The sequence below is a fragment of the Mus musculus genome, chromosome 13, assembly GCF_000001635.26.
Source record: "Mus musculus strain C57BL/6J chromosome 13, GRCm38.p6 C57BL/6J".
NCBI classification, from domain to species: Eukaryota; Metazoa; Chordata; class Mammalia; order Rodentia; family Muridae; genus Mus; species Mus musculus.
In genome coordinates this window covers 7,299,722-7,309,773 of record NC_000079.6, presented here as the reverse complement: position 1 = coordinate 7,309,773, position 10,052 = coordinate 7,299,722, and the positions used below count along the sequence as shown (strand labels likewise).

The 10,052-nt window shown below is 39.0% G+C and overlaps 1 pseudogene; it reads right to left on the bottom strand.

The window, feature by feature from the left end:
• On the bottom strand, window positions 559-2,000 carry Gm8725 (predicted gene 8725; annotated as a pseudogene).

The following is a 10,052-nucleotide window of genomic DNA, read 5'->3' as shown; positions in this document are numbered from 1 at the left end:
ATTGTTGTGGGCTACCATGATGTTGCTGTGAACCACATCTGGATTCACTGCAGGAGGAACAAAGTGCTCTTAACCGCTGAGCTACCCCTTTAGACACAAGATAGAAGATCAGAAGACTGCATACCATAAGAATGTCTTATACACACTCTAAAATAAAACTGTGATCCAACAGTATATTATTAATAAATTCAAGTCTAAGGCAATGAGGAAAAATGAATAACTAACCTAAATGTCAGAGCAGTGTTCACTATGGTGGAAAGGGAGCAGTGGACTGAGGCAGACATGGGGAAGGGCAACCAGACATGTGATGGTCCATCTATTTAGACATTAAAGTCTCACTCATTACTTGCTCATCATGAGTTATAACTTACATTCATATCAGAAACACCATATTGTACATATAAACATTATATACTATACTCTGACAAAACTATAGGTTGAATTACTCCTTGCCATTGAACTTCTAATCAATCAGAACTTGTCTTTTAATCTTTAACTAGCTTTGGTAGTTTTCTGTGGACTAAGAGAAAAGTTTCTTTTTCTTTTTTTTTTCTTTCCATGTTCAGTTCCCTTTAATGACCCCCCATCTCCCTTGAAGGGTAAGGTGCAGGCAATTAGGTGACTGGCAAGACATGTTTACTTGAAGATCTTGCCTTGATTGAAGGCTTTGCCCATGTGCTGTAAGGCCCCCTCCCAGAAAAAGTACTCTTGAACCAGGGCCTGGATTTCCTCCCTACCAGGTTCCAGCTCCCACCATGTATACGACTCAGTCCACCTGCCAACCTGGACTCAGTGGAAAGGCAAGCTCTTACCCTTGGAAGACCCAAAAGCCAGATATGGAGTTGCTATTGTTGGTTCCAAAGAGGATAACACTAGTAAAGGCATTTTTCCTCAGCTTTTCCAGTTGCTGGAACATTACAATGATGAGGATGTAACTCATAAAGGTCTGGGTGAGCTCTTTAGGGAAGCGATATTCAGCATACTACAGGGACCAGCCATGCTTATCAAAGTGCTCGAAACAATATGGCAGCGCCACAGAGAGGATGTCCTCATTGGAGTACTTACACTTAAACTCATCCAATGCAAAGGTACTCTTGGGCAGGTAGGCAAGCAAAAGGGGCCTTGGCCTTGCGCTCAGCAGCCAGTACCTGCTCACACTCATCCATCTCTTCCTCAAGAACTGGTGCAGTAGCCTTTTTCCCTCTTTTCACTCAGCCTAGGGCTTTTGTTTCTCTTCCCTTGAACCCTTTTTTCCCTTGGGGTGTCCTTTTTAGGCTGGTTCTCTGCAAACTTCTTAGCATCAAACTGAGCCATCTTCTCACATATTTTCACCTCCCCCAAGATGGTCCCGAACTGGGGCTGGTTAATGCAGGTAAGGAACCATCAGTTGGTATCGGGGAAGGCCTGGCAAAAAGAAGGCTCTAAGAAGACCCGCTAGAAGACTCTAAGAAGCCACAACAGAGTGCAGACAACTGTGATATCAGCCAGTGTCATTTGCTCATGCACCAGAAAAGTCTGTGTCTTCAAGTGAATGTCCAAAAGCCTAAGGATTTGCTTTGCCTCCTCTTTTGCATTTTCAGTGGCCTGTTTGCTGTGGTCATAATGCCCAAGGTGGAGAACACCCAGGTGCTAGCTGGAGGAATGATGTCACTGTCAGCAAAGCTCATCCGCTGCACCACCTGTACTGCTGCCTCTGGCATAGTTCCCCTCGGCTCCTCCTTGCTTCCATAATAGGCGATGGCATTGCCCTTAAATACACAGAATCTGTCATCACCCTCAAATGCTTAAACCTTGCACTGAAACCTTACCAGCAGGACATTTTCAGAGAAATTCAGGTGTATGGTTGGTTTGGCCAAAGTGGAAGTGGGGTGGTGGGGAGAGCATGCGAACCTGAGCCCCTCTGTTCTGGGCAGCAATGTGGGCTTTGAAGGCCCTCCAGTTTTCAGAGTATGTGTACAGGGTCACAGCCAACATGGTGATTTCACAAAGCAAGGGGGTGGAAAGTTTCATGTTTTCTCCATTTTGCATATTTCAGACCAGTTCTTACTTTGTCCCTGAAATTATTGCGCTCCCACTGTACTTCGCCTACTGCATGTCACCCTTACAGGGTATATATCCATTAGCTGCACCTAATTACGGGCAGTTGCGTGCAAGTACCCCCTTATAGACATGCTCTTGCATACACCCTATCTCAAAATGGACAGATCAAAGGGATACTCACAGACACTCATCTATTGAATTAAACAGCCTCAGGTAAAAATTTGCTTTCACCTGGAAATCTTCATGGTTCACTTTTCAAAGCGTGTGGAGTTTTTTAATATTTGTTTAGTTTTTGTTGTTGTTGTTGTTGATTGGTTTGGGGTAGTTTGGGGAGGTTTTGTGGCAGTTCTTTTGAGACAGTCATATGGAGGCTAGTTTAACTGAATTCCTTATACAGCTTAAGCTTTGAGCTTCTAACCTACCTATCTCCACCTCTCAAATTTTGGGATTATAGACATGTGCCACCACACGTATTTTCTGCAGTGTGGGGGATGAAACCCAAGGTCTTGTGTATGCTAGGCAAGCACTATACCAAATGAGCTGTGTCCTTTGATCTGCCAGTTTTGAGACAATTGAACATTGTACCAAAGTCCTAATAAGTTAATGTTTAAATTTTTTATCTTTGGAAGTCAAAATATGACTAAGTGATTTAACCCTTCCCTTCTCTTGCCTTGAGAAATTCTCAAGTGTCCCTTCTTGCTCTTTCCTATATGGGCTCATGGCCTCTTTTTAGTTTGGGTGCTTCTCCCATGAAGATTACTACTTATCTGTTTTTGGTATTCTTTAATTGCTTATAGTTCTTTGTGTATCACTGGCCCCATAAAACTCCCTTCGTGTGTTAGCAGGTTTATTGCTGTTGTACTTGTCCATGACTTGGTTACTCAGACACATTGGTGAGAGTTCATGGATGTAGTTTCTCTAATATTTCTAGAGTCACAATCCCAAAGCAGACTTCTTGTCCCTCAAGAATTCCTAGTTTATCCTCTTCCATTAATTTCAACATTAGTATTGGATTTTCAGAAAAAAAAAATACCGTCTGTGTTATGAAACAGTATTAAAACTAAAACTGTATGAAACTATAGTTAAATAAATTACATTATAAAACAAGATGGTAAAATTCAAAGCTCACTCTCTTATTATTACTTCTCTGTATCTTTCTGAAAGCAATTGCTAGTATTGTATCAATATGATGGAAATACAAGCTATCGTGCATCCTCTCCCAAGTTTTCATTCACTGAATTCATGGTAGTATCTTATCGTCTTTAGCAATAGGCAAATGCTACTGCTCAGAATCTGAATTGTTAACGTTTGATTATGTAGATTATTACAAGGGATGAAAATGTTTATAAATGCAGATTTTTTAAAAATGAAATGTGTGCCTTGTATTTAGCTATTAATTTGTGATGACACAAAAATTGATGAAATGTTTGCCCATAATTTGCCAAAATATTCTCCCACTCATAAAGAATTTCGGGGCCTACCAAACACAGAAGTGGATGCTCACAGTCAGCTATCGAATGGATCACAGGGCCCCAATGGAGGAGCTAGAGAAAGTTCCCAAATCGCTAAAGGGATCTGCAACCCTGTAGATGGAACAACAATATGAACTAACCAGCAACCCCCGGAGCTTGTGTCTCTAGCTGCATATGTATCAGAAGTTGGCCTAGTCGGCCATCATTGGAAAGAGAGACCCATTGGTCTTGCAAACCTTATATGCCTCAGTACAGGGGAACTCTAGGGCCAAGAAGTGGGAGTGGGTGGGTAGGGGAGTGGGGGAGGGCATGGGGGACTTTTGGGATAGCATTGGAAATGTAAATGAAGAAAATACCTAATAAAAACAAACAAACAAACAAAAGAATTCAAACATTATTATTGATAAGAAGGATAATTTTTGACATATTACTCTGAGTTGACTCTTTGTCTCTCTCTTTCTCTCTTCCTTTCTCTCTCTCTCTCTCTCTCTCTCTCTCTCTCTCTCTCCTTCTCTCTCTTTCTTTCTCCCTTTCTTTCTTTCTTTCTTTCTTTCTTTCTTTCTTTCTTTCTTTCTTTCTTTCTCCCTTTCTTTCTTTCTTTCTTTCTTTCTTTCTTTCTTTCTTTCTTTCTTTCTTTCCTTCAGGGAAGGGGGTCCAGACAGCATTTTGCTAGGTACTGTTGTCTGGCCTGGAATTCTATGTACAACATAGCAGTCTTAAACACAGAGATATCATCTACCTATGACTTCTCAGTGCTGGGACTAAAGACTTGTGCCATGTACCAGCCTGCCTGGTTATATCTTCTTTGGATATATGTTGGGGATGATGTATGTGTGTGTGTGTACACATTGTGCAAATGCAAATGCCTACTTACACACACTTGGATGTCAGGAGACCTTTGCCATTGCTCTCCATCTCACTTGTAAACAGGATTTATGGCTAAAAATATGTTTTCACCTATGTGTTTGATGGAAAATAGTTGCTTAGTGGATTAAATCATTTGAAAATTAGAATATGATTGATACTTGTCAGCATCTTTCTCCTCTTCTTTGTCATTTCACTTTTGATTCCTTCATCTTTGCTGCCAAAGAAAACTGTTTACAGCAGGTCTGCATGCAAATATTGGTACATCTTGTAGGGCTAGCAATGTTATAAGGTCTCTCCCCTGTCCTCTTATCCAGGGGCAAAAAAGAAAAAAAAAACATGGAAGACAATTCTGTAATCTTGCTATCACCATATACCCATAGCACCTAGTGTATAAAACTCTTGCATGCAAAAGTATCCTTCAAAGCCAGTCAAGTGTGCCTTCAACATGATCTCTGTAGTGAAGATGTTGAGCTGATCCTAAATAGTTCCAATAGTCATTGGCTCATGGAATCAAAAAGGTAGGGACAAACTCACAGTTGCAGCACTATACTACACATGCTAAAATGATAAGAAAGGGAGATGGTTTAGATAAATATTGAAGAAGATCAAATAGTTCACACCATGTTAGGCAAAAATCACGACTTGGTCTTGGGGAGTTCTAATGATTCTTTCCAATTTTCCCTAAATAATATTATAAGATAGTTTTATAAGTGTTGTCATCTAAAATGGAGAAACTTCCAAAGAACTGCACTCCTTCTGCTACAAAGTAGCCTTATGTTGAGTACTGAACTGTATTTATAAGCAATAAATTAAGTGTTCTCAGGCTTTACCAGTGAGGTATTCCTTCCCTAGACAATGGCTGATTCTCTACTTTCTTCTTGCCACACAATATAATAAAAACAGAATCACCTTGGTGAGAAAAGAAGGCATTTCCTATTGAATATTAATGGAAAAAATTTACTAACAAGAGAACCTTCATAAAAAGTTACCAAACTGAGGCTGGCAAGGTGGCACAGACTTAAAAGTGCAAGCATGTTGCCTGAGTTCAAATCTCAGCACTTACATTAAAAGCCTTGTGTGCCCATGCACTGTGATCTCTGCCCTGTTCATGGAATGGGCACAGGAGGATTACTGGGGCGCACATCCATTAGCCTAGTTCTACTTTCATAGGAGTAATACATTGCACAACACTTGAAATCTTCATTTTGGCCTCTGCATGTGTACACAGTCAGGCAATTGCATACAAAGTCACATACAACACACACACACATGCATATATGCACACACACACACAGAGCAAAGAAACATACAAGACCAGCAAATAAGAACATTTGATGGAAATCACAGTACACGTTTGCAAAATCAGTATTTCTGTGCTTGCGACAGTCATTGACTATGAATGTAAGTGGCCTTCAGCTGACCTCTTTTACATCTATGCAATTCTTACATGCCTGTTCCTATAATTCAACAAGGAACCGTGATATAAGAGAAACCTATAGAATCTCAGTAATAGTTAACATCTCGTGTTTTTGTAGAACCAAATCCCCAACCCTGAGTCTGCTCCTTTCACTGTTGACAAATCTCTCTCTGATAACCTGGTGCAACAAAGACCAACTGGAGGAAATTGACAGAGACCCATATTTGCTGATTTTGAATGTGATTGTGGTAAAGGTCCAAGAAGTGAGACAAGTAAATCAGACAAAGTTAGAATGCTTTACAAATAGGAAGCTTTGCTTCTCATTTCTCTGACAATAACTGGTGAGTAACAGTCTTCTGACAATACTCCTATGGGAAGGTTCCATGCATTCAACTACTAAGAGCTTCCTGTTCTTGGTCAGTAATGATTTAGTAAGTGAACCAGAAATTCTTAATTCTTATGTATATCAAAGAGAAATCTCTACCACATCCAGATATTAGCTAAAAGAAAGGCATGGGCTTATAAGTTCCCTAGCATTGTCATTTCTTAAAGGAGTGCTTCTCAACCTGTTGGTCAAACCCTTTTGCAGCTCTAACAGCCATTTCACAGAGATCACATGAGCCCATCTGCATATCAGATATTTACATTACTACTCATAGCAGGAGCAAAACTATAGTTATGAATTAGCAGTGAAAATAATTTTATGATTGGAAGTCACCATAACATGAGCTGCTGAATCAATGGCTACACACCACTTTCCTAAAGACTAAAATATTCAGTTTTCTTAGTGTTTACTGCTTTCCAAAAAGAATTTGTAATTCCTAAACCTCAAATGTGCTAAGTAGAACTAGCTAATATGGACATTAAAGATTGTCAATTAATGTGACAAATAAGTTAATGTCAGTTGAAATTTAATAACATAAAGATTAAATGAGACAAAGCTTATTTGCATTATTACTTGAAAATGAACAAAATGCATCGAGACACACTTACTAAACAAAATTATGCTTACCATAAAACTTTCTAGTATGAAACAGTGCTCCAAAAGAAAAGTTTCTTAAAGTAAAAATATAGGTGTATGAGAAATATGAGTTTGAGTTATGATTGGGCTTAAAGCTTGTATACATAAAATCACTCTTTTTCTTGCCTTAAATAATTTTTTAGCTCAAGGGTATAGAAAATTAGCAAGGCTTAATATTGTTGCCTCTGGTAATAGATTGGGGTTCTTCAGTATTATCATAGATATGTTGCTACTATAGGAATTTCACATTTACAGACCTTGGCACACTTCATCAAGCATCGTGTCAGACATTCAGTTCACAAGAAACTGGAGAAGTACCCAAAGCACAGCCATAAATATTTGCTTGCATTTCAAAAATATTAAAATATCACTAAAGAAAATTTCATAAACATTGTTGGTGGCTTTGCTTCATTGTTAGTAAATACAGCTAAGCAATATCTGCTGCTGCTAGATCATGGTCTATGCTTTCTATCATGTCAACTAACAAGGTCCTGTGTAATATAGGAATTGGTCAACAGGAATGGTGACCTGCTCCAAATTGTCCTAAAGAAGTAAAAGCAGGAGTCTAGTATTTAGCCTTGAAGTATTAGGGTCATAAACTGATAAAATTATCCAGAAAAACCTTAGAGAAATCAGAATATTCCCTATTTAAATAGCTATATGTGTAGAGGAATAAATTTCCATTTTTAGTAGCTCAGTTCTATCCTCCATAGCCCCTAAAGGGCAATGCTGTTCAATACATCTTTGTAAGAACAAAATTGTGATTGTTTGGTGTGTTTATTTAAAATCTAATGCTTGCTGCCATGTCTGCCTCTTATACACACTGAGATCCTGTTAGGCACTATGATGCCATTTGTTATTCTTTATTACAAGGAACTTGGGTAAAGACAGAGAAACTGATGTCAGTAGAAGGAGGTGCTGTTTTCTTCCCTCAAGAATTCACTCACTGAGCTGGGCCGTGGTGGCACACGCCTTTAATCCCAGCACTTGGGAGGCAGAGGCAGGCAGATTTCTGAGTTTGAGGCCAGCCTGGTCTACAAAGTGAGTTCCAGGACAGCCAGGGCTACAGAGAGAAACTCTGTCTCGAAAAACCAATAATAATAATAATAATAATAATAATAATAATAATAATAAAGAACTCACAGACTGATTTATAAAAACAAATCTGTTTTAAGTAAAATAGGAAACTGAAAGAAGCATTTCATGATTCCACTAAGTAGGAACAAGATTACATAGAATATTATTTGTAATAAAAGAATGTGAACGTATCCATCTACTGAAATATACATTTGATAACTATCACATTTTCTTACCAGCTCCATAATAGCATTTTGTCAAACAAACATATTTGCTTAAGTTAAAAGTGAATCAGAGCTTTTTAATATCATGTGTTAACATTAACATCTCAAAGAATAAATATTGCCTGATAATTAAATTCTGCTTTGAATTCTGAAACTATAAGATATGAATAATTAATTCGTTTGTGTGCTGATTCTGCACATATATGAGTGGATGCAGTCACCATGAGGCATACATGGAGGAGAAAAAAAGATCCTCTTAAGTCTTCCTCTATCACTATATCCACATGAACATGCCTATACAGAGATACACATGAGCAAGTGCACACACGCACACACACACACACACACACACACAAAATCACACTTAACAAAGTAAATAAATAAAGGCTGGAAGAAGCTGAGGAGGAGGACAACCCCACAGAAAGTCCAGCAGTCTCACCTAGCCTGGTCCCCGAGATCTCTCAGACACTAAGACATCAAGCACGCAGGATAAACCAGCTGATATGAGGCCCTAGACACATACAGCAGAGGACTGCCTGGTCTGTCCTCAGTGAGAGAAGAGGCAACTAACCCTGGACAGACTTGAGGCCTCAGGGAGTGGGGAGGTCTGGTGGGGTGGGGGGATGGGAACATCCTCTTGGAGATGGGGAAGGAGGAACGGAATGAGGAACAATTGGAGGGAGGATCAAGAAAGGGATGACTGGACTGTAAAAAAAGGACTAAAGAATAATATAAATTAAATAAATAAATAAATAAATAAATAATAATCATTTTTTTAAAAAATTGTAGAAAACAAAAACTTTCTGTAGACAAGAAAAAGACTAAAATAAAGACAGGAAATAAATAGAATAGGGGAAATAATGAAAACAAAACTTCATCTTTTAAGTGATTAGTAATGTATCACAGGTAAGAGCAAAAAAAAAAAAAAAAAAGACATGGGCATCAAACAGAAAGAAAGAAACAAAGGCCAGTCTGTTGGGTGTGTGTGTGTGTGTGTGTGTGTGTGTGTGTGTGTGTGTGTGCTGGTTCTGCGTGTATATTCGGCACACATATGCTGAATGAAGGTGATGGAGTGATTCAGAAGTGTCACCATCCTTCTGTAATGAGCTTAGTGAAACCACTCTATTCCTAGAAGAAATATTTAATCAGTAGACTAACAACTGGGATTTAATTCATTCAAAAAGGGTCTAAAAGGAAAGTGGAGAATATGTGAATTTGACTTGGTGGCTGAACCATGACTCTATCTGGCTTTGCATTATGGGAGAGTTAATATAGCATGCCTTTATATCAAATATCAGAAAAGCCTGTCTGTTGTTTATGGAAGGCAGCACATGCTCATCCACTTATCTTACATCAGGGAAGTTCAAGGTCTTTACCAGGTATTTCAGGAGAAGAGCCCATAAGAGCGCATCTTCCTGAGGGAAGAACCCATGAGACTCCTCCCACCTTGTGAAGTTAATGACAGTTAGTGGATTGCCAAGGGAGAGGGAGTCATTTTTTTCACTGTGTATCTACAGGTATGTTTCTCAGATTCCAGTAAATAGGCTGCACCCTTCCTCATGCAAGCAGCCCTGTTTAAGTCAGTGAGTCACGTCACAAGAAGACATGGGAGTAGGAAGAGAAATGTCTGGGAATAAAAGGTGTTCAGCAGGTGGGGAAAAGGACAGAGATGAATACTGGAGGGAGGTGAACAGGGTAAAAATGCTTTATATACAAACACGAACTGATTAAGAAAACAGATTGCAAACAAGTAGAGATTGTCCTTTAAATTATCTTTGTTACCAGAGACACTGAAACTTATAGAGGAGAAAGTAGGGAAAAGCCTTGAAAACATGGGTACAGGGGGAAAATTCCTGAATAGAACAGCAATGGTTTGTGCTGTAAGATCGAGAATCGATAAATGGGACCTCATAAAATTGCAAAGCTTCTGAAAA